Here is a 27,006-nt window from a genome sequence, read left to right on the forward strand (position 1 = left end):
CAGCCGGCCCTTTACTTATGACACAGGCGCACGCTTGGCACTACTTGGTTGATGCACGTGCTGCTACTGCGCACACAATTCACAAACACAAAAAAAAATATATTTTTATTTTGTTTGGAGTGCCCTTTAGGGGTTACAGCACCCTTTAATGGACAAGCCAACAGGCCTTTTACTTATGGGACACAGGCGCACACGCTTGGCGCTGCTCCTTCGTTGATGCACGTGCAGCCACAGTGCACACCATTCACAAACACAGAAATTTTATTTAATTTTGTTTGGAGTGCCCTTTGGGGGTTACAGCACCCTTTAGCGGTCAATCTAGCTGGCCCTTTATTTATGGGACACAGGCGCACGCTTGGCGCTGCTCCTTCGTTGATGCACGTGCAGCCACAGTGCACACAATTCACAAACAGAGAAACATTTTTTTATTTTGTTTGGAGTGCCCTTTGAGGGTTACAGCACCCTTTAGCGGTCAATCCAGCTGGCCCTTTATTTATGGGACACAGGCGCATGCTTGGCCCTACTTTGTTGAGGCAACTGCGGCTACTGCACACACAATTCACAAACACAAAAAAATATATATTTTTATTTTGTTTGGAGTGCCCTTTGGGGGTTACAGCTTCCTATAACGGACAAGCCAGCCGGCCTTTTACTTATGGGACACAGGCGCACGATTGGCACTGCTCCTTCGTTGATGCACGTGTAGCCACAGTGCACACAATTCACAAACACAGATATTTTTTTTTTATTTTGTTTGGAGTGCCCTTTGGGGGTTACAGCACCCTTTAGCAGTCAATCCAGCCGGCCCTTTATTTATGGGACACAGGCGCACGCTTGGCACTACTTTGTTGATGCACGTGCGGCTACTGCGCACACAATTCACAAACACAAAAAAAGATATATTTTTATTTTGTTTGGAGTGCCCTTTTGGGGTTACAGCACCCTTTAGCGGTCAATCCAGCTGGCCCATTATTTATGGGACACAGGCGCATGCTTGGCACTACTTTGTTGATGCACGTGTGGCTACTGCGCACACAATTCACAAACTCAAAAAAATATATTTTTTTATTTTGTTTGGAGTGCCCTTTGGGGGTTACAGCACCCTTTAATGGACAAGCCAGCCGGCATTTTACTTATGGGACACAGGCGCACGCTTGGCGCTGCTCCTTTGTTGATGCACGTGCAGCCACAGTGTACACAATTCACAAACACAGAAATTTTTTTTTTATTTTGTTTGGAGTGCCCTTTGGGGGTTACAGCACCCTTTAGCGGTCAATCCAGCCGGCCCTTTATTTATGGGACACAGGCGCACGCTTGGCACTACTTTGTTGATGCACGTGCGGCTACTGCGCACACAATTCACAAACACAGAAAATATTTTTTTATTTTGTTTGGAGTGTACTTTGGGGGTTACAGCACCCTTTAATGGTCAAGCCAGCCGGCCCTTTACTTATGACACAGGCGCACGCTTGGAACCACTTTGTTGATGCACGTGCGGCTACTGCGCACACAAGTCACAAACACAGAAAATATTTTTTTAATTTGTTTGGAGTGTACTTTGGGGGTTACAGCACCCTTTAATGGTCAAGCCAGCCGGCCCTTTACTTATGACACAGGCGCATGCTTGGCGCTACTTTGTTGATGCACGTGCGGCTACTGCGCACACAATTCACAAACACAGAAAATATTTTTTTATTTTGTTTGGAGTGTACTTTGGGGGTTACAGCACCCTTTAACGGTCAAGCCAGCCGGCCCTTTACTTATGACTCAGGCGCACGCTTGGCACTACTTTGTTGATGCACGTCGGCTACTGCGCACACAATTCACAAACACAGAAAATATTTTTTTATTTTGTTTGGAGTGTACTTTGGGGGTTACAGCATCCTTTAACGGTCAAGCCAGCCGGCCCTTTACTTATGACACAGGCGCACGCTTGGCACTACTTTGTTGATGCACGTGCTGCTACTGCGCACACAATTCACAAACACAAAAAAATATATATTTTTATTTTGTTTGGAGTGTCCTTTAGGGGTTACAGCACCTTTTAATGGACAAGCCAACTGGCCTTTTACTTATGGGACACAGGCGCACGCTTGGCGCTGCTCCTTCGTTGATGCACGTGCTGTCACAGTGCACACAATTCACAAACACAGAAATTTTATTTTTATTTTGTTTGGAGTGCCCTTTGGGGTTACAGCACCCTTTAGCGGTCAACCCAGCTGGCCCTTTATTTATGGGACACAGGCGAATGCTTGGCACTACTTTGGTGATGCACGTGCGGCTACTGCGCACAATTCACAAACACAAATAAATTATTTTTTTTATTTTGTTTGGAGTGCACTTGGGGGGTTACAGCACCCTTTAATGGACAAGCCAGCCGGCCTTTTACTTATGGGACACAGGCGCTCGCTTGGCACTACTTTGTTGATGCACGTGCGGCTACTGCGCACAATTCACAAACAAATAAATTTATTTTTTTATTTTGTTTGGAGTGCCCTTGGGGGGTTACAGCACCCTTTAATGGACAAGCCAGCCGGCCTTTTACTTATGGGACACAGGCAATCGCTTGGCACTGCTCCTTCGTTGATGCACGTGTAGCCACAGTGCACACAATTCACAAACACAGAAAAAATGTTTTATTTTGTTTGGAGTGTACTTTGGGGGTTACAACACCCTTTAACGGTCAAGCCAGCTGGCCCTTTACTTATGACACAGCTGCACGCTTGGCACTACTTTGTTGATGCACGTGCGGCTACTGCGCACACAATTCACAAACACAGAAAATATTTTTTTATTTTGTTTGGAGTGTACTTTGGGGGTTACAGCACCCTTTAATGGATAAGCCAGCCAGCCCTTTACTTATGACACAGGCGCACGCTTGGCACCACTTTGTTGATGCACGTGCGGCTACTGCGCACACAAGTCACAAACACAGAAAATATTTTTTTATTTTGTTTGGAGTGTACTTTGGGGGTTACAGCACCCTTTAACGGTCAAGCCAGCCGGCCCTTTACTTATGACTCAGGCGCACGCTTGGCACTACTTTGTTGATGCACGTGCGGCTACTGCGCACACAATTCACAAACACAGAAAATATTTTTATTTTGTTTGGAGTGTACTTTGGGGGTTACAGCATCCTTTAACGGTCAAGCAAGCCGGACCTTTACTTATGACACAGGCGCACGCTTGGCACTACGTTGTTGATGCATGTGCTGCTACTGCGCACACAATTCACAAACACAAAAAAATATATATTTTTATTTTGTTTGGAGTGTCCTTTAGGGGTTACAGCACCGTTTAATGGACAAGCCAACTGGCCTTTTACTTATGGGACACAGGCGCACGCTTGGCGCTGCTCCTTCGTTGATGCACGTGCAGCCACAGTGCACACAATTCACAAACACAGAAATTTGTTTTTATTTTGTTTGGAGTGCCCTTTGGGGGTTACAGCACCCTTTAGCGGTCAATCCAGTTGGCCCTTTATTTATGGGACACAGGCGCACGCTTGGCGCTGCTCCTTCGTTGATGCACGTGCAGCCACAGTGCACACAATTCACAAACACAGAAAACATTTTTTTTCTTTGTTTGGAGTGCCCTTTGGGGGTTACAGCACCCTTTAGCGGTCAATCCAGCTGTCCCATTATTTATGGGACACTGGCGCACGCTTGGCACTACTTTGTTGATGCACGTGCGGCTACTGCATACACAATTCACAAACACAAAAAAATATATATTTTTATTTTGTTTGGAGTGCCCTTTGGGGGTTACAGCACCCTTTAGCAGTCAATCCAGCTGGCCCTTTATTTATGGGACACAGGCGCATGCTTGGCACTACTTTGTTGATGCATGTGCGGCTACTGCGCACACAATTCACAAACACAAATAAAAATATTTTTTTATTTTGTTTGGAGAGGACTTTGGGGATTACAGCACCCTTTAACGGACAAGCCAGCCAGCCTTTTACTTATGGGACACAGGCGTACGCTTGGCGCTGCTCCTTCGTTGATGCACGTGCAGCCACAGTGCACACAATTCACAAACACAGAATTTTTATTTTTATTTTGTTTGGAGTGCCCTTTGGGGGTTACAGCACCCTTTAGAGGTCAATCCAGCCGGCCCTTTATTGATGGGACACAGGCGCACGCTTGGCACTACTTTGTTGATGCACGTGCGGCTACTGCACACACAATTCACAAACACAAAAAAATATATATTTTTATTTTGTTTGGAGTGCCTTTGGGGGTTACAGCACCCTTTAACGGACAAGCCAGCTGGCCTTTTACTTATGGGACACAGGCGCAGACTTGGCGCTGCTCCTTCGTTGATGCACGTGCAGCCACAGTGCACACAATTCACAAACACAGAAACATTTTTTTTATTTTGTTTATAGTGCCCTTTGGGGGTTACAGCACCCTTTAGCGGTCAATCCAGCTGGCCCTTTATTTATGGGACACAGGCGCATGCTTGGCACTACTTTGTTGATGCACGTGCGGCTACTGCGCACACAATTCACAAACACAAATAAATATATATTTTTATTTTGTTTGGAGTGCCCTTTGGGGTTACAGCACCCTTTAACGGACAAGCCAGCCGGCCTTTTACTTATGGGACACAGACGCAAGCTTGGCGCTGCTCCTTCGTTGATGCACGTGCAGCTACAGTGCACACAATTCACAAACACAGAATTTTTTTTTTTATTTTGTTTGGAGTGCCCTTTGGGGGTTACAGCACCCTTTAGCTGTCAATCCAGTCGGCCCTTTATTTATGGGACACAGGCGCACGCTTGGCACTACTTTGTTCATGCACGTGCGGCTACTGCGCACACAATTCACAAACACAGAAAATATTTTTTTATTTTGTTTGGAGTGTACTTTGGGGGTTACAGCACCCTTTAGCGGTCAATACAGCTGGCCCTTTATTTATGGGACACAGGCGCATGCTTGGCACTACTTTGTTGATGCACGTGCGGCTACTGCGCACACAATTCACAAACACAAAAAAATTTTTTTTTTTATTTTGTTTGGAGTGCCCTTTGGGGGTTACAGCACCCTTTAACGGACAAGCCAGCCGGCCTTTTACTTATGGGACACAGGCGCACGCTTGGCGCTGCTCCTTCGTTGATGCACGTGCAGCCGCAGTGCACACAATTCACAAACACAGAAACATTTTTTTATTTTGTTTGGAGTGCCCTTTGAGGGTTACAGCACCCTTTAGCGGTCAATCCAGCTGGCCCTTTATTTATGGGACACAGGCGCATGCTTGGCACTACTTTTTTGATGCACGTGCGGCTACTGCGCACACAATTCACAAACACAAATAAAAATATTTTTTTATTTTGTTTGGAGTGGACTTTGGGGATTACAGCACCCTTTAACGGACAAGCCAGCCAGCCTTTTACTTATGGGACACAGGCGCACGCTTGGCGCTGCTCCTTCGTTGATGCACGTGCAGCCACAGTGCACACAATTCACAAACACAGAATTTTTATTTTTATTTTGTTTGGAGTGCCCTTTGGGGGTTACAGCACCCTTTAGCGGTCAATCCAGCCGGCCCTTTATTTATGGGACACAGGCGCACGCTTGGCACTACTTTGTTGATGCACGTGCGGCTACTGCACACACAATTCACAAACACAAAAAAATATATATTTTTATTTTGTTTGGAGTGCCCTTTGGGGGTTACAGCACCCTTTAACGGACAAGCCAGCTGGCCTTTTACTTATGAGACACAGGCGCAGACTTGGCGCTGCTCCTTCGTTGATGCACGTGCAGCCACAGTGCACACAATTCACAAACACAGAAACATTTTTTTTATTTTGTTTATAGTGCCCTTTGGGGGTTACAGCACCCTTTAGCAGTCAATCCAGCTGGCCCTTTATTTATGGGACACAGGCGCATGCTTGGCACTACTTTGTTGATGCACGTGCGGCTACTGCGCACACAATTCACAAACACAAATAAATATATATTTTTATTTTGTTTGGAGTGCCCTTTGGGGTTACAGCACCCTTTAACGGACAAGCCAGCCGGCCTTTTACTTATGGGACACAGACGCACGCTTGGCGCTGCTCCTTCGTTGATGCATGTGCAGCTACAGTGCACACAATTCACAAACACAGAAATTTTTTTTTTATTTTGTTTGGAGTGCCCTTTGGGGGTTACAGCACCCTTTAGCGGTCAATCCAGTCGGCCCTTTATTTATGGGACACAGGCGCACGCTTGGCACTACTTTGTTCATGCACGTGCGGCTACTGCGCACACAATTCACAAACACAGAAAATATTTTTTTATTTTGTTTGGAGTGTACTTTGGGGGTTACAGCACCCTTTAATGGTCAAGCCAGCCGGCCCTTTACTTATGACACAGCCGCACGCTTGGCACTACTTTGTTGATGCACGTGCAGCTACTGCGCACACAATTCACAAACACAGAAATTTTTTTTTTATTTTGTTTGGAGTGTACTTTGGGGGTTACAGCACCCTTTAATGGACAAGCCAGCCGGCCCTTTACTTATGATCCAGGCGCACGCTTGGCACTACTTTGTTGATGCACGTGCGGCTACTGCGCACACAATTCACAAACACAGAAAATATTTTTTTATTTTGTTTGGAGTGTACTTTGGGGGTTACAGCACCCTTTAATGGTCAAGCCAGCCGGCCCTTTACTTATGCCACAGGCGCACGCTTGGCACTACTTTGTTGATGCACGTGCGGCTACTGCGCACACAATTCACAAACACAGAAAATATTATTTTTTTTTTGCACTTGGGGGTTGCACCCCTGATGGACATAGCACCCCCTGGACAACACTACAGCACCCCTTTAGGACTGGGACTCTGCACAGGACTTTGGAGTGGACACAGCCCCTATGGACATCTGACTGCACAACACAGTCCAGCCAGCCCCTATGGACTTTGGAGGAGTGGACACAGCCCCTATGGACAACAGCAGCACAGCACAACACAGCCAGCCCCTATGGACTTTGGAGGAGTGGACACAGCCCCTATGGACAACAGCAGCACAGCACAACACAGCCAGCCCCTATGGACTTTGGAGGAGTGGACACAGCCCTTATGGACAACAGCAGCACAGCGCAGCACAGCACAGCACAACACTACACTGCACTACACTACACTACACTACACTACACAGCCCAGCCAGCCCTAACTCCCACACTCCCTCTTCACTGTCCACAGCAGAGTGAGAAAATGGCGCCGACGCGGGTACCTTATATAGGATCCAAAACCCGCGAGACCCGGAAGGCGGGATGATGACGTTTTGCCTCGATTTCAGATCCGAGTCAGGTGGGAAAAGTCGAGCCTGACTCGGATCTGCCTCGGATCGGGGGGGCTTGTGGGGGTTCGGATTTCAGAAATCCGAACCTACTCACCCCTAGTCCATTATAACACATGGGTGACATTATTACTATTTATGATCTTAGGGCCTGATTCAGAGCCGGACGCTCTGACAGAGCGCTCTCTCTGAATCAGGGCCGTCCTTCCTAATTTTAGAGCGTCCTCCTGGTCGCTCGCATAGCTGTGGGTGACCACCCACAGGTATAGCGAGCGGCCAAAAAGATGGTCGCGATGGTCAAGACCATCGCGACCATCAGGCTTGCGATGAGACCCTTGTGGTAGGGTCTCATTGCCGTAAGCCCTGGAGTGCTTTCGGCTCTATCAGAGCAGAGAGCGCTCCCACTGACATTGTGATGTCAGTGGGGCCGGCCCCAGACGGTAGGTGTTCCCATGGGAACGCCTCCGTCTGGGCAGCAACGCCCCCGGCACGCCCACCAAAGGGGGCGTGCTGTCACTCACCATCGACAGCACGCCCCCTTTGTAGCAAGACCCATATCGACGGTTTGGCCGTCGCTATCCGGGTCTCGCGCATGCGCACGACGGAGCTGCCTCCGTCGTGCGCATGTGCACTGCGCTAACATCGACCCGCTTGCGAGCGCTCAGCGCTCGCGAGCAGGTCTGAATTAGGCCCTTAGTCCCCTAAGCACACCTGGGTGATTAATACTATTTGTCATCTTCGTACCCTAAAAACACCTTGGTTGACAATAATAAAGTCAACTTTTAAGAATTATTATCAAGGTGAGTGACCATGTGATTAATAAACTATATGTCATCAACCGGAATAAAAAATAAATTATCTATGCAATGTACTTAGAGATCCAGGTTGTCCCTAAACCTGCTTGATCTTTAAAATATTATGAAGCATTCTCCATGTCAGTCATTTTTCACCTTATGTTATAGGAACATTAATAATTTAAAAATTTTGGATTTAACAGCTCATCTTAACTTATCAGTTGGGTACAGAATTGAAAAAAACGTTTTTTTGTTTTGTTTAATAAAATATGGTACTGTATGTTTCTGATGCATGCCTTTAATCCTTTTGTTGCCATAGGGATCTGCCATTCATTTCCAGAAACAACATGAGTCTTTGGAGACGCAATTTTCTGTACATCGTAATTTTCACTGCAAGAGTTTAACGTATTGAGCATGACTACATTCTGTTGCTTACTATTTTGTAATGTACACAGATTTAAACCTTGAACCCTGCTCCCTCCAAAGTAAGATTTATTTATTTTTTAAATGCAATCCAGGAATGACTAGTGTTACAGACTGGCCAACCCGGCAGGACTGTGGTCAGATGACAGAGGATGTGAGCTGAGTTTTAAGGTTCATGCTGTCAGGCCATGTGATGTTACTCCAGCTTTTGTTTGAAAATGAGGAGCCCCTGCAAAGGAATCGGTATGTTATACCGCCAGACGTCATCCCGTCAGATGAAATCCCGATGTCGGAAGGCCAGCAGATGAAGATCCCGATGGGGAAGGTAAGTAGGCTATCCCTAACCCTCTCCCCCCCCTAACCCTAACCCTCCCTTAGGGATTCCTATCCCTAACCTCCCCCCCTTGGTGCCTAACCCTAACCTCCCCTCAGGGGTGCCTAAAAGTAACCCCCTTTCCCGCACCCTAATCTTAACCCTCCCCTCCACGCGGCTATCCGCTCCCGATGCCCGGCTTACCTATGACCGGTATGCCGGGCATCGGGATTTCGGCGTGGGGGTAATGATAGGCGTTGGTATTTAGATGCCTAGCATTAGACCCATTCTGGGATTTCACTGTCGGGAAGGCGGCGGTCAGCATTTCGGCCGCCGGCTTCCTGACTACATACCTCTGCAAATACAGTGCTGTGTCCCTTACTAATATGCACCCATACCAGCGATGAGTGATCACCTTACTTTATGTTCCTGTCGCCCAACTGGCTAACCATGAATGTTTAATCTGCAGTACTAGGGGTTGCCAGGAGAAAAAAATAGCAAAAATGTTCATACAAAGTAAACAAACAAAAAAAAGCTATGTAAGTGTCAGACGTACTGTATAGTTGTCATTTACATGTAGCCATAGGGATCATTGTGCCTTATAACTAGTGATGTGCGCCGACCCCCGTGTTTTGGTTTTGGTTTTGGATCTGTATCTCCTTCGTGTTTTGGATCTAGATTTGGTTTTGCCAAAACCGACCTTGCGCGTTTTGGTTTTGGTTTTGAATCTGTATTTTTTTTTTTTTTTGTAAATTGATAAAAACTGCTACACTCACATAATTTTAATTTTTTTTTGTTCCTACAGTACTATTAATTTCAACAACATTAATTTCCAATCGAGTTGTCTCTGGCTCTCACTGTTACTATAATGTGATGGTGCCATGGCAGCTCACACACAGCTAATGCTTCAGACTATTGTAAATCTTTATCCACCATGCCTACCAATGTTACCATCACTACCAATGTTACCATCACTACCATTGTTACCATGAAATACCTCTACATCCATAAATATTCCTACAAAGCATGGGCGTAGCTGTAGTGTGTGTAGGGATTGATGTCTTCATGCCTGATATTCATGAGGAGCACAGAGAGAGGAGCCACATCCTAGGCCGGACTGGCAAATGCCAGAAGGGCCGATGGCCAAATGGGCCAGTCCAGTCAGTGATGCAGTGCAGCCTTCCCTTCCTCGTGTTTCCACCTCAATCGCTGTTCCTCCTCCTTCTTTACCAGTGGCCCACCCCCACTGTCACCGTGATGCGGCCTGCATGACGTCCCGGTGGCTCCTTTTGCGGCATGACGTATGAAACGTCATGCTGTCGCCACCGTTGAGAAGCCGGGAAGAGAAGCTGGTGCCAAGAGTGGACAGGATCCAAGAAGACATAGAAGGTGAGTGGATGCGGCAGAGACTAAGTGATAAGGTGCTGGTGGGAGAGGAAAGGCACAAGTGGGAGTTACTACTATACATACAGGGGAGGGGGAGGTATAATCTGCTGGAAGAGGTTGACACAGGACAGGGAGCTGCTGCTATAGGGATGGGGGGAGTCGTCTTGTGGGAGAAGAGACACAGATCAGAGAGCTGGTGCCATAGGACCGGGGGGTCATCTTGTGGGAGAGGAGACACAGGACAGGGAGCTGGTGCTATAGGATGGGGGAGGAGAATCATCTGGTGGGAGAGGAGACACAGGACAGGGAGCTGCTGTTATAAGGACAGGGTTAGGTCTAGAAGAAGATGCTTCACAGGACCTTTGATGTCACAACCACATGACCATCGACCAAAGGGAGAGGGGCAAGGTTTAGAAGAGAGGCCAAAAGTGTTTGCTCGCCACGCTTCGGGCATGGTGGCTCGCTTTGCTCGACACAGGTTTATATTTCCTCTCTATGCCCAAGTGTATAGTAACACTGGTAGCAGTCCAGCCCTATCATAATGGTCACATGGTTGTGACATCAGAGTACCTTTCTTCAAGTTGGAACTAGCAACAATAGACAGGAGAGGGGGTATAATCTGGTGGGAGAGGAGACACAGGGCAGGGAGCTGCTGCTATAGGTATGTGGTGGTTGGAATTTGGTGGGAGAGGAAACACAGAGACAGTGTGCTGCTGCTAGAGGGATGGAGGGGATTACTCTGATGGGAATGGAGAGACACAGCGACACGGAGATGCTGCTAAAAGGACATGTCAACCTCGTATTCCACCTTGATCACCCTGGGCAATGGATGATCAATGAGGGGTGAGTAGCAGGACACCGCTCCAGCTCCACACGAACTTCTCCAAGAACAGACTCTTATACCATTCTGTACATCACTGTTATTTTTACATTAGACATACTGGAGTGGACTATAATCTACAGTGACTCCAGCGCTATATTTAAATTTGAATTTGTTTTTGTTTCCTACTCTGAACATGTATCCTAATGTTTATTGTTGTCAGTTACAGCAATTGAACACTCCCTATTTACCCCTGACATGATATGTAGTTTCAGTTATCAGGTCCAGTTTGTACATGTATCTTGAGATTTGATTGCATAAAAGTTTGATCATTTTACAATTTTGTAATAACTCATTTTTTTTGGGGGGGGGGTAAATTACGGAGCTGATATGACAGGCGGTATAGCTGCATAGTATAGAGGGGTTCTGAGTGCATTTACTACTCCTTTCTACTTTTTGTACATATACAGTAGGGAGGGCACCCTTCTTTGTAGATGCAGCACACCCATTCTATTACATCAATCCCATGTGCGCAGTGATATTACTCATTGTTTTCCATAATGTGTTTTAAAGGGCATTTCTGTGTGTGTGGCATAATGTTTTTAAGGAGTACTACTCTGTGACATAACGTGAATGGGCTCTGTGTGGCGTAATGTGAATAAGGGACACTACTGTGCGGTGTAAATTCAATTGGCAGTTCTATTGTTTGGTCATGCCCCTATCACGACCCTGTCTAGTTTTCAACTTTTGCCTGTAGACTTACCCCTGCCAACTGTCTCATGGACCTGTGTGTGTGATTTGCCTGGGAGATCTGCTCTCGTCATGCTGGGAATGCATTCCTTTCCACAGTGATTATTCACCTGGGTCCTTTCCTGTCTGTGAACACTGCTAGTCTTGATTTGAATTGCAGGTGTGGTTCTGACTCCCAGTACTGCCAGACAACCTGACTGTATCCACCAATTCCTGTGAGACCCAGGGTATAAACACCCTCCTCTGATAGCATTCTGGGTCTGAACATCTTGTTACTTCCTGTGGTGTTAGTTCGTGCTACTTCTGTGTACAAGGGTATCCCAGGCTCCTGCTCCTACTGGTTCCTAGATCAGTTCATCCAACAACCCTGCTTACAGCAATACCTGGCAATCCAGAAATCCTGCTTACAACAATACCTGGCAATCCAGAAAACCTGCTTACAGCAATACCTGGCAAATCCAGAAGTCCTGCTTATAGCAATACCTGGCAGTCCAGAAATCCTGCTTACAGCAATACCTGGCAAATCCAGAAGTCCTGCTACAGCAATACCTGGAGCATCCAGAAATTAAAACTGTGTAGTTATGGCTCTGCTTTGGTGTGCACAGATGTGTCCTCCTCTGCATTCAGCACCCCTGCCCTAAAAAATTCCTAAAGTGACACTCTCTAATCTTATACAATTAATAAGATAGGTCTTAGTCAATTGAGAAAATGTCTTCCCTGATCCTTGTGTGTAACCTACACCAAATGAAGTGCCAGCTTTACCTAACATAACCAACCAAATAACAAATATAAACTATGGCACATGTTTGAATCCCCTGCAGAATGTCTCCTGTTGTGTGTATTTTAATACAGAGAATAATGTATACTTGTACGGTGCTGTAATATGAATTATATTTGTAACAGCATAGAATAAGAAGTGGGAGGAGTCAGGAATAGTAAGGGGAGGAGTCTATCCCAGGAGCCAAATGCTGATGTGAGGTGGGCCTGTGTGCTTTAAATGCCAGGGCCTATTTTTAGTTCCAATCCGGCCCTGGCCACATCTAAGTGATATTGATTCCTACCTATCTATATACTCTAAATGTTGCTAAATAGCATTATAGGTCGCACAAGAAATAATTGCTTTCCAGATTTGGATTGTGGTTCAGAAGCAAAAAGATATTATTCACCAAAAAGCAGATAGTTACATGCTGTGATCTAAATACAATTAGCTCAAAAGATTATACATAAACAAGGTACAGTCAATACATTACGCAGGCACTCTGGATCCAGATTTCTGGCATCAAAGGTGAAGAATCCGTCAACAGAAAGAATATGATGACTGACTAGCAGGTTCAGGGAGCTTGCATATAAACCCTTGCAGAGATAGGCATAACAATAGAACAAATTGGCATAATCCCATTGGTTCTTCTTCCTGGTCTCCTGTTACGATGCAGTTCATAGGTCAGTTTGTATTGTAATAGTTCAGCCTCCAACAACTTCTTTGTGTCCGTTATAACTAATCAATAGACACTATATACAGAGATACATTCTAACCTACAATTCATATCTTGCGAACGCCTGCTGCGATCTCCTTGCCAATGGAACCGGAAGTCTGCAAATAAACAGTGGTTTACAATGACACCAAACACAGTCTGCTTATCATGTACTAAACCTGAGATCTTAAATACAGTTGCTTCATTACATAATTAATAATGAATAAACCTTGAATATTAACCTTAATGCTAGGGAACCTTTTTATGTAAGTGTGTAAGTGTAAGATTATTGCACAGTTTCGCTAATATGTGTGGTGCGTTTATGTGTTTTGTGCTTTGATAAACATCGCAACTGTGTGGTATTTATATGTTTTATTTAATGTGTGTATGCATGTAAGTTTATGTGTGTGTGTTATGCAATTCAGTGTATTTATGATGGATTTAATATATATATTATCCCTTTCTAACATATTTTAAAACTACAGTTCAAGGTGCTACAAGCAGTGAGGTTAATTTTCAAGCAGGGTGGAGACCCCCAGCTGACTGCCGTTGCCACTTCGTCTGATAGCTAATTCAAAGGTTTTCCTCTGCCTATTTTGAATACACTTGTTAGTACTTCTAAAGCAAACCTCCAACCATTGTTTCTGTCACGGCCAGGGTTTCTTGGCATGGTAGTCACCGGGTATTACCTGTGAGGACGTTATGGCGGGGGGGGGTCTCTGGCAGCGGTGCTGGTGTTTGGCGAGGGGCAATGGCTGCACATGGTTCTGTGTGGGCATATTGTCACTAGGCCTGGTGAGGTCTGGCTGTGTTTCCGTTCCATTGGCATGGGCGCCGCCATCTTGCCTGCGGCCATGTGATTCTGGCTGTCCAATCCTGGTAGGTCATGTGCTCATTTCAGCCAGTCACAGCGCCCCACTGAGTATTTAGGAAGGTCCAGAGCCTTCCTTCCTTTGCCAGTGCAATGTGTTTCTCAGCTGCAGCTGAGAGAGAGTACCTGTGCCTTACCTGCCTGCATGTAATACGCTTCTAGCCTGAACCTTGCCAGCTCCTACCTGCTGGACTTACCCTGCACCCTCCATATACCTTCTCACCTGCCTGAGTATCTGAACCTGCTGTTTCCCTGCACCTTGCTTCATTTCACTCCCAGCTGGACTTCACTACCTCTGCCTGCATCAGTCAGTTCACCAAACCTGCATTCAGTTACAGGTCACCAAACCTGCATTCAGTTACAGCTCATCAAACCTGCATTCAGTTACTGCTCATCATACCTCCATTCTGTTTTCAGCTCACCATACTTGTATACTGGACTGTTGCTTCCTGTCACTATCTGGACATTATCTCATTAACCCCCACTACAGTTATCAAATGCACTTTAGTGCTATACCTGGACTTTTTAATTTGCCATTCCCATGTCTTCTAAGTCACTTATTAAAAACTCTACTTTTTAATTTAAGTCTGCTTCTGTGTCTGCTCCTATCACCACCCCGGGTCCACAACAAATTCAGAACCTCACAGTTTGCACTGGCCCCATGGATCCGGCCATGGAACAGGAGTCTGGAGTGGATTTATTTAGCTGTATTGCTGGTCGTTTAGAAAACCTGGAAGCTATGCAACATCAGATGGTCCAGTTCCTACAGGAGATGTCTAAATGCCAAGATAATCTGCAAACCTCATTAATCACCCCTGGGGTATCAGCAACTTCAATTCCTCCTGTGCCTGGTAATACAGGGACCAGGGTATCTCCTCGTATACATCTACCCATGCCAAGTAAATTTGACGGCAATCTTAAGCTCTGTAGTGGTTTTTTAAATCAGTGTGATATACACTTTACGTTACAGCCTGATAACTTCCCCACTGCTAGAACCAGTGGCATACATCGTGTCCTTGCTGACCGGCTCGGCTCTGGATTGGGCCTCCCCACTCTGGGAGCGTTCAGACTCGCTGCTGGATAACTATACAGAGTTTGTATCTTCATTCAGGAGGATTTTCGATGAACCTGGACGCATAGTGTCAGCATCATCCAGCATCATGACCCTGAGACAAGGAACCCATCCTGTCAGCCAATATGCCATACAGTTTCAAATCTTGGCATCAGAGCTTAAGTGGAATGAGGAGGCCCTCACCTCAGCCTTTTGGCATGGTCTGTCCGACCGATTAAAAGATGATCTGATTACCCGTGAGCTTCCTACCAATTTAAATGATATGATCTCACTCTGCAACAAAATTGACTTACGCTTCAAATAACGTCAGGCTGAAAAGCACAGAACTGACTGGCAAAGGTCATTTACGTCTCCCTTGCCTACCCGTCCACCCCATCCTCCTACAGATGAGGAGCCCATGCAGGTAAACCAAACCCATCTCTCTAAAGAGGAACATCAGAGAAGGATGCTAAAAAACCTCTGTCTGTACTGCAGAGATTCGAGTCACCTGGTAGCCTCCTGCTCCCGCAAGTCGGGAAACGCCCATTCCTAACTGACCTTGGGGACATCAAGTTAGGAGTTATTTGCCCGTCCCCAAATACTAAAGATTTCAAGATTTCCTTAGCTTTGGATCTCAAGCCCAACCCTGTCTTTGTCTCTGCTCTATTAGACTCTGGAGCAGTCGGAAACTTCATGACTTCCAGTCTAGTTGATAAACTACAGATTCCTTGTTCATCTCTCAAGAAAGCAATTTCCCTGACTTCCGAAGATGGACGTCCTCTAACTAAAGGAGTAGTCACCAAGGAAACTCAACCAGTATTAGTTCGTGTTTGGGCACTCCACTCCGAGTCTTTAAAGTTCTTAGTGATACCAGAGGCTTCTCAAGAAATCATCTTGGGACTACCCTGGTTACACCAACATAATCCCAGGGTAGATTGGTGTTCAATGCAGATTCTTTCATGGGGAACTGTCAGAAATCCTGTCTTCCCAAAATACGACCTGTAAGAAAGACAGCTTTGTTACCATCTCCAGCTATACCCGAGGAGTAACAGATGTTCTCTGATGTTTTTTCCGAGCAACAGGTGAACGTCGTATCTCCCCACAGAGAATGGGTCTGTCCTATCGAGCTGCTGTCTGACAAGATGCCACCCCGTGGTCACACCTATCCTCTATCCGTGCCTGAGACTCAAGCCATGTCAGAGTACATTCAGGACAACCTAGCAAAGGGATTTATTAGACCTTCCACCTCTCCCACTGGAGCCGGCTTCTTTTTCATTGGCAAGAAAGACGGAGGCCTAAGACCTTGTATAGATTACCGGGACCTCAATGATATAACAATTAAGAATCAGTATCCTCTTCCCCTGATCACAGAATTGTTTGACAGAGTTAAAGGGTCCATCATATTTTCAAAGCTGGATCTGAGAGGGGCTTATAATCTCATCCGCATTCGTGCAGGCGTTGAATGGAAGACAGCCTTTAATACTAGAGATGGACACTTTGAATACCTTGGGATGCCCTTTGGGTTGTGCAATGACCCTGCCGTGTTTCAAAGCTTTGTTAATGAGATTTTCCGGGACCTGTTGTACGTCTCGGTTGTAGTTTACCTGGACGATATATTGATTTTTTTTGTCTTCTGTAACAAAACATCATGAACATGTGAAGGAAGTATTGTCCCGTCTAAGAAAGAACCACCTTTACTGCAAACTGGAGAAATGTGTCTTTGGGGTTCCCAGTGTGCCATTCCTTGGTTACGTCATCTCTGGCTCCAGTCTAGAAATGGACACCAAGAAGGTGCAGGTGATTTTGGATTGGTCCCGTCCTCAAACGTTGAAAGCCATCCAGAGATTGCTTGGGTTCGCCAACTACTATAGGTGTTTTATTAAAGGATTTTCATCATTCTTGGCTCCCATTACCGCCTTGACCCAAAAAGACGCTAACCCTGCCCTATGGCCACCTGAGGCAGAGTCTGCCTTCCAACTTTTAAAACAGGTGTTTATTTCAGCTCCAGTCTTACGACAACCAGATCTGGATAGGCCATTTCTAGTGGAAGTGGATGCGTCTTCAGAGGCCGTGGGTGCAGTTCTTTCCCAGCGTTATGATGATAATCGAGTTCATCCCTGTGGGTTCTTCTCCAAGGAGTTCTCTCCTGTTGAGAGAAATTATGCCATTGGTGAACAAGAACTTTTAGCAGTAAAGTTAGCATTAAAAGAATGGAGCTACCTGCTGGAAGGGGCCAAGTTTCCCTTCACTGTCTATACGGACCATAGAAATCTGCTCTTTCTCAAGAATCTTCAGTGTGTGAGTCCTCATTTGGCCCGTTGGGCGATATTTTATGCTCGGTTCCAGTTCACCCTGACCTTCCGGTTTGGAGCCCTTTATCAAAAGGCAGATGCCCTGTCCAGATCTTTCTGCTGTGATGACAAATCAGAGAATCAACAAAATACCCCTGTTTTGGAGTCAAGAGTCGTTGCCACCTTACAGCTACAGCTTCCTACAGGGAAGTCCTTTGTGGCCCCGGAGTTAAGGAAGCAGATCCTTACATTGCTCTCGCTTTGCAGGTCACTCAGGTACCCGGAAGACCTTGGAATTTTTAAAGAGCGGCTATTGGTGGCCGTCCATGAAATCAGACTTGTCGGAATTTATTTCTTCATTTTCTTCGTGCGCCCAGCATAAATCTTCACGTCAGGCACTGGCTGGTGAGTTATTGCCACTACCTATTCCATCACGTCCATGGATGCATCTCTCCGTGGACTTCATCACGGTTCTGCCAAATTCTCAAGGGTTCACTACCATCTGGGTCGTAGTAGACCAATTCTCTAAAATGGTCCATTACATACCACTAAAGAAATTGCCTTCTGCCCCTGACCTGGCTCACTTGTTCGTTCAACATATTTTCTGTCTCCATGGTCTTCCAACTGAGATAGTCTCTGACCGTGGTGTTCAGTTCACAGCAAAATTTTGGAGAGCCTTATGTTTTGTATTGCAAGTAAAGCTAAATTTTTCTACGGCTTATCACCCACAAAGCAACGGTTCCACTGAGAGGGTTAATCAAGACCTTGAGACTTTCCTGAGGATTTTTATGACATCTTCCCAAGACAATTGGTCTGCATTGCTGCCATGGGCTGAATTTGCTCATAACGCCTCCTACCACTCTTCCACGAACCAAACACCATTCCAAGTGGTCTACGGCCTTGATCCTCAGGTCCCTGAATTTCAAAGCCTGCTCGTCTTTGATGTTCCAGCTGTAGAAGACACTGTATGGAAATTTGCTTCAATCTGGTCTCAAGTTCGTACTGACCAGGAGAAGGCGTCCTCCCGTTACAAATTTCAAGCTGATAAGAAGCGTAGGAAAATACCACGTATGCAAGTTGGAGACCAGGTCTGGTTGTCCACCCGGGACCTACGACTTTGAGTGCCATCCATGAAATTTGCTCCACGCTTCATCGGGCCCTTCTCCATCATAGAAGTCATTAACCCCGTGGCTTATCACCTTCAACTACCCCCTTATCTTCAAATTCCCAATTCCTTTCATGTCTCCCTGTTGAAACCCCTGGTGCTAAACAAATTTCACAGAGTCCTGCCTGCTTCTCCCCATGTCAGACTGAAAGGGGCACAGAGTTTGAGGTCTCCCATGTCTTGGATTCCCGTCTCCACAGAGGACATTTGCAGTACCTACTGGATTGGAGGGGCTACGGCCCAGAGGAACATTGTTGGACCGATACCCTAGATGTCCATGCTCCTGCACTCATCAAGTGGTTCCATTCTGCCCATCTGGAGAAGCCTGTTGAGTGTCCTGAGGCCACCCATAAGGGGGGGTACTGTCACAGCCAGGGTTTCTCGGCATGGTAGTCACCGCGTATTATATGTGAGGTCGTTATGGCGTGGGGTCTCTGGCAGCAGTGCTGGTATTTGTTGAGGGGCATTGGCTGTGTGTGGTTCTGTGCGGGCACATTGTCACTAGGCCTGGTGAGGTCTGGCAGTGTTTCCGTTCCATTGGCATGGGCGCCGCCATCTTGCCTGCGGCCATGTGTTTCTGGCTGTCCAATCCTGGTAGGTCATGTGCTCATTCCAGCCAGTCACAGCACGGCACTGAGTATTTAGGAAGGTCCAGAGCCTTCCTTCCTTTGCCAGTGCAACTTTTTCTCAGCTGTGGCTGAATGAGAGTACCTGTGCCTTACCTGCCTGCTTGTAATACGCTTCTAGCCTGAACCTTGCCTGCTCCTACCTGCTGGACTTACCCTGCACCCTCCATATACCTTCTCACCTGCCTGAGTACCTGAATCTGCTGTTTCCCTGCACCTTGCTTCATTTCACTCCCAGCTGGACTTCACTACCTCTGCCTGCATCAGTCAGTTCACCAAACCTGCATTCAGTTACAGGTCACCAAACCTGCATTCAGTTACAGCTCATCAAACCTGCATTCAGTTACTGCTCATCTTACCTCCATTCTGTTTTCAGCTCACCATACTTGTATACTGGACTGTTGCTGCCTGTCACTATCTGGACATTATCTCATTAACCCCCACTACAGTTATCAAATGCACTTTAGTGCTATACCTGGACTTTTTCATTTGCCATTCCCATGACTTCCAAGTCATTTATTAAAAACTCCACTTTTTCATTTGTCTGCTTCTGTGTCTGCTCCTATCACCACCCCGGGTCCACAACAAATTCAGAACCTCACAGTTTCTAACTTCTCATTCAGACAAATTCAATTGTGCATATCAGTGTCTGGGTTATATTTCAATTGTCACAGCCATACTTGTCTGTATGCAGAGCTTCTCAATTTATATGTAAAACACTCACAGTATAATGGTGTATTTTTTTTAAATTACTTTTCTCAGACATTTATACAGAAGCTGTTTCTCATTACTAACTAAACCTTGCATGAATATTGTGTTTCCCAGTGTGAGAGTGTTGTATATTATTCGCTATTTAGTGTTGTGCGAATGTGTGGATACGTGTGCACACTGGGTGCGTGTGCACGCAATGGTGCGTCATGGATTGTGCCAACATAAATCGGACAGCGGACGACCAAATCGTCCGATAACAGTTGAATTGTGGTCGCGTGCAATTATTCGACTTCAACAGTCCACCCTTTGATAGCAAACAAGATGCTATCACAATTTTTATCCTAGTTAGTCATGCATAATAAATTATTATCTAATGTCCTATACGGTATGACACAGATAGGTCACTGAACCATTAGTAATGTGTCTCAGGAAAGGGTAAAACAACCCTTATATGCGCTCAGCGGATCTATACGGGACCATGGGCAGGATGTGGGATCTCATCGAAACCTATAAGTGTGGAGTGGGGGAAATGGAGACTACATTAACTAGGATGTTTAAAGGAACATTTGCAATATTTTATCATACATGACCAATTCTAAGCAATCACCTGATTGTACACTCTAGTTCAGGATTGTAATAGAGTGTGTCATTTACCTTGGTATCCATAAAATTGCTACTAAAGACCATTATGATTTCATTCTCCCTGTTAGTTTTAGAAGAACCTTTTCAACACTTCATCACAGTAGGAACACATCTGACACATAAGCCAATTATTAAGATGACAACCAATATGAGGATCAGGAGTTTACCTATGCTAGCAACTTTTTCCTGGACCCACTCTCCTAGACCGGAGAACCATTTCACTGGGTTCAACCAAGAAACCCATTCCTCTACTTTCTCCTCTACTTCAGCCACTGAAGCATTATGGTTCTTCCGAAATTCCCATTTTAACTGCAGAATTTCGTCCATCTTCCGGTCTATCACCTCCTTGGGGTTGCTAGTATCGTTTATGATGTAGGTGCAACACTTTACACCAAATTGGGTGGCCAAATTTACACAATACCCTCCAGTGACAGCTGTTAAATAATTTAACACTAGTCTATGTTGCACAAGTTCTTTCTTATAAGCTTGCAACTCCCTACCTGTATCATATCAAACGTGTCATCATATATATATCTATTAATTTAGCAAGATCTTGAATATATCTGAAATTTAGTGTACCCCGAGCAATCCTGGTGGGATCCAATGCGACTAAAAATTGAAAGTCAGTTGTTTCATTAACTAACTGTGTGGCTTTATGTACATCACCAGGTATCATATTTCTTTTGTCTCTATATTCATACTGTGTGTGAAGATATGGTGATGGTGTGTTTTTATGAATACCAAGCATTTCACCATGTGTAAGAGTCATAACCTCTGGGAGTACTCTTCCCAGATAACACAAACCTTCAGAACTCGGAGAGAGTCACTTATACGCTTTCCTTCTACATATAAAATATACATCATCGGGGAGAACATAAGGGATAGAATGCATCATGATCATCCAACACATTTCCCTAACAAATGATCCTATCTCAGGTTCTCCCTTCTGGTTAACACACGTTTTTGGTTGTATAACCCTGGCACAGTACCCTTCTGGTACTCTGCCAACCATTTATTTGATGTTACTTAGGGCCTGATTCAGAGCCACTCGTAAGTGGCAGCTCATTCGCTCAGAGCGATGTTTGCCCAACTGCACATGCGTACGGATCGTTATACGCATGCGCGAACCAGTCAGTGCGGCCAAAATTCATGTGCTCGCAAAATAACGAATGCCTGCTAATTTGAGTGACAGGATGAGGCGTATGTGGGTGGTAACAGGGGAAGGTGCTTGAAAACGGGGAGTGGAGATCCGATCGCAGGCGTGCTTAAAGGTCAAAACGGGCGTTTTATGGGTGTGCATATTTAAAACAGCAGCGTCATTGACTACGTCACTCGGGTTTTTTTTAGCCAGAACTGCTCGCAAAATTGTGGTAGCAAAAACCAACCACAAGAATAGGGAGCAGTTCATACCCTGTTCGATGTACTCGATTAATCTAATAAATAGCGGACATGACGTAGGATGCAAGCGGCCAGGGGGCGTAGTTTCCCAAAAAATGACTGCAAGTTTTGTTCGCTCATTCAGACCTAGAGGCGTGAACAGACCGCAAACAGCGAACGGTTCATTTGAATAGCCACCCCTATTTTCAGGACGAGCGAGCGCTAATTGCGTCCGGCTATGAATCAGGCCCTTAATATATACCGATACTAGAAGTATCTCCCATTTAACCTAATTGTGCGTAGCAGTTCAAAATTTATAGGCTCATAATCAGCTCTTAGTGAGAAGGTCATCGTCTGGTTATTCCCAGTCACCTCCCAACTTCCTGGTTTATTGGAGTTGGTGATGTTCAAACATAAAAGTAATTTATCTACTTGGTACTGGTGAGGTGGTTTGGTGTTTAGAAATTTTCCATCCAGCGTCTTCCCTTGTTGCAGTTCTAAAACCTCAGAGACATTTAATGGAAATGGCACTAAACCTACATTATGCTGTCCCTGCGGCACATGAGAACACACCCAGCAGTCAGTCTGGTTTAAAACTTTGCCCACCATAGTATGATAATCCTCTAAAGGATACCCACCCCAATACTGGTTATACTTAGGTTGGCACTGCTGGATGCACTTCTCATCAATTAAGGACCCACAAATCTCACAAATACAATAATCCTCAGATGATAGACCTTCACACTGTCTCCAAGTTTCCAACATAGCAGATCTCTTAACAGTTACTGTACTGGGTTTGGTCAGAAACTCCACCAGTTGGTTTAGCACTCCTTCTCCCAAATTCACTCCATTTATATCACCATCGACCTCTCTCTCCATCCTCTGCCCACCATTACAGAAATGAGACACCCCAAGACAAACTAAAATGAGAAAAACCCAGGAAGAAAGACCCCCCATAATCACAGCCCGCCACTCTATTGCTGGAATAGTGGTCTGTATATTTCTCTAGCTCAGGTGTTCCACTGCAGTCACCAACTCTCCCAGAACAGGCTCTCAATCGACAAGTCCACGTTATCTGCCTCAATTCCGCCTTGTATCTCTTCCGGGTGATTAACCTTTCTGCAGTGGCTGGAATGGACCCAGGTATCTCTCTCGGCTACTTTCACAGATGTCATACTTGTCAGCAGCACCTGATACGGTCCTTCCCACCGGTCAGTCAAACAACCTGAATGCAAGAAATTACGGATCATTACATATTCTCCAGGTTCAACATCATGACAGTTTGTCTCAGGCATATCAGGTGACAATTTCTGCTGTTGTTGTTTCAATTGCTTACTCATTTTTTATAAGATACCTCATAGTAACCTCATTATTACCCTTTAAATCATCCTGTGGACTTACAATCAAATGAGGTTGCTTACCGAACAGTATCTGACGCCATTATTACCCATCAACTTACACATGTTCTGGAAGACATCACCTGTGAAATGAGTACCCCTATCACTTTCAATAATTCTAGGGATACCGTATCTGCATACAAACTCCTGTACACCCTTTTTGTCAGTGTATACAGCAGTATTAGTGGCAGCTGGATATGCCTCTTATCCAATTAGAAAACACATCTGCACAAACTAATACATAGTTAAGATTCCTGCAGGGTGGTAATTGGATGAAATCAATTTGTATTACCTGAAAAGGTCCGTCTGTCAGAGGGATGTGTGATGACTCGGACAGTATTGTTTTCCCAACGCTTTTCCTCAAGCAGGTCAGAGTCAGACCGTGCGCTGCCTCAGCCAAGCTTGGGTAATATGCCTTGGGAGCCACTGGCTTACCTTGTCCATCTCTCCAGAGTCCAGAGGACTCTGGCTCACATCCCTTTGATCTCCAGACTGCCTTTTCCTGAATGGAACACAAATTTTGCATTTCAATTAATTTCTGCATATTACCAGTTTGAAAAACCACCCTTTGATCAAACGTCATATTTATTCTTAAACCTGCTGCCCCTTTTTGCAGCTTCATCTGCCCTGTTATTGGAACAGCTGTTAACAGTAATGTTGTAGCCCCTGGCTTTAGACAAAGTCCGAAGTATTTGACCCAGGTCTGGCATGGCTGTAGTTTGTCCTTTGCAATCTTGTGCCCTGTTTATGAGAAATGAAGCACAACAGTTTAGTATCATTAAACATGACATAAACAAAATCAGACCACAACAATAAATCATCTGCATATCAGATCCATTGCTTTAAAAACATGCCCTGTATAGTTTCACTGCAGATATACTGCAGGGGTTAGTGTGCTTCAGTTCTTAATCTCAATGTTTACTGTAAACAAGGACACTTGATTTTACCATGTGCAATGATTTGAGGCTTACACACACTTATTACATTTCCTTAGAAGTGCAATGTCCTAGAGGTGACATAAAACACATTATTATTATTTTTTTTCATTATTGCTGGACGTACTCTTTAAGGGCTAATAATATTCCCCCTCCTGCCATGCTCTCCACTACTCTCACCAGTTTCAACTGCGGCCCCTGCTGGTTGCAGATTAACAGCTTGGGCAATGGCTGAATTTACAGTGGATTCATCATCATCTATAATTACATTTTCCTGTGGGTGACTTAAATCAGGGTATAAGTTACTTATTACAATTTTTTTTAATGATTTTTGAGATTGACTGTACCCTTACCCCCATCTGCATAGGGCGGAGGTGGTGCGCGTGAACTACTGACTTTACCTTCTGCAACACTTTGTTGCTGTGCGTGCGTGCTATTTCACGGTGTGCACGCAATGCTCCTTAGCACTGTGTGCGCACTCCCCTGCATTGTGCACGCGATGTTGGTTTGCGTCGCATGCACACCCCTAAGCCACGTATCCCCCTTGTGCTGCCACAACTTTAAACAATCGTTATACTTTATCTTTTTCTTTTGAGAGTGCACCATACAGATGCTATCTCTGACATTGTTCAATACCTCCTTATCAAAGCTGCCAATTCTGGGAAACGGTTTCACACTAATTCGTGTCATTTTAAACCATACATCACAGTACATAGTTGCATACGCACCGTACTAAGTATGCATAATATGTCATGCCGAACCAATCAGGCTACAAGAGCAGCACATCATCTAACATCTCTACCGTTTGCTTGGCTCCCATCTAGGGAAAATAACACTAAACTTTTCAATAGAGATTTAAATCGGTGAAAGAATGTCAAGGCTACTTTCACTTACCTGTGGACGGGATGTTGTCTGGAAGCCGATGGTCTAAATACCGACCGCCGGCTTCTAGACTGCTTTATCCCGACTAGGGACGAATGACAGGCATCTAAATCTAGACGCCTGTCATTTGCCTGATGTCGGGAGCCTGGAGCCCGGCATCCCAATCGAGCGGATGCCCGGTGCCGCAGCGGACAGCCGCGGGGAAGGGGAGAGGTTAGGTTTAGGGCGCTCGGGAGGGACTTAGGGTTATAGGGTTAGGCACCCCCTGGGAGGTTAGGGTTAGGCTAGGGGCAGGGAGGGTTAGGGTAAGGCACACCCATGAGGGGGGTTAGGGCTAGGCACCCCCCCGGGGGACTTAGGTTTATGCAGCGGGGAAGGGGGGTTAGGGTTAGGCACAGGGGGGAGGTTAGGGTAAGGCACCCCTAAGGAGGGTTAGGGTTAGGGGGGTTAGGTTAGGTTAGTAAATACTTACCTATTACGACAATTGGGATTTCCTCCTTTGTTGGGCAGTCGCTGTCGGAAATTGAACCGCCACCCATGCGGCCGGTAATACATATCTCACCCCTGTGGACGATATTAACAGGTTGCGCCCACACACCTATGGAAGAATAACCAGCTTGCTTCCACGCACCTAAGCCCTTTTTGAGTACTTTGCACTGCTAGAATTTAAGCATTCCAATAACACTTACCCTTTTCAGTGATTTCGTCCACCACTACTCAGTTCACGATCATAATATGCCACAACTGTGAGGTTTAATCACAATGCCCAATAACCCTAATTGATCACTGGATGCTGCGATCACACTGAGAACCGATACCTAACAAAAAACAACAACAACTACATCTGCTGTGTATAGACTTCGGTATCTACTACCGAGCCACCAGGCCGACACCAGGCACTTAGCCCCTAAGGGTCCTACGATACCCCTAGCTAGGGAACATGTTACCCTTACCAACACATGTTCACTGTTACACACCTTTTTCCTGCGCAGAAAAATAAACGTTTTCCCAGATATGGCAGCACCGATTAAGATCTTTAAAACAATGCTATCACGCTATCAATATCACAATGCAATCTCAACGGCTTTGTTTAAACACACGACAGCAATACAGGAAATACATATACGCTATTGTGCGACTAGTCGCATACACAATAATGCGACCGCTACACAAAACGTATTATTACCCTTATGCTATTGTGCGACTTCCCCTTTTAACATGAAATTTTATCAACGAAGGAAAACAAACTTATTCCTCCCTTGTCCCTGGATTCTAATCAGCACTCCTTGAACGGATAGTGGTCTCTCAGCAACAAAGTGGTAGCAGGTATTCGAAGGCACAATGCGTTCTTTCCTGCGTATGGCGCCTCCACCCTTTTGCTGAGAGATCGATAACCGTGTGTTACCGTGTGAATGGTAGCGTGATTTCACTATGAGCCCCCATCTATTGATTCCTACCTATCTATACACTCTAAATGTTGCTAAATAGCGTTATAGGTCGCACAAGAAATAATTGCTTTCCTAGCATAGTGTTGTTACGGTGACACATTAGAAGGCATTGGAAACGTTAATCGTTACCACGATGTGTACTACGTGATTATTTCATGGGACCAGGAGTGTGGCACCAATACAGGACTTATATGTACTGTGTATATATATATATATATATATATATATATATATATATTTGTACATGGTCAGCATAATTCCACATGAGGTAAATGTGGAATAGCCAGATCTCCAAGGTTTGGCAGAGTAAAGGCATTAGGAATGTGTAATGTCCAGGTCAGGTGTTGCCTCAATCAGAATC

The sequence above is a fragment of the Taudactylus pleione genome, unplaced genomic scaffold, assembly GCF_031769625.1.
Source record: "Taudactylus pleione unplaced genomic scaffold, aTauple2 ptg000535l, whole genome shotgun sequence".
In the NCBI taxonomy this organism is placed as follows: Eukaryota; Metazoa; Chordata; class Amphibia; order Anura; family Myobatrachidae; genus Taudactylus; species Taudactylus pleione.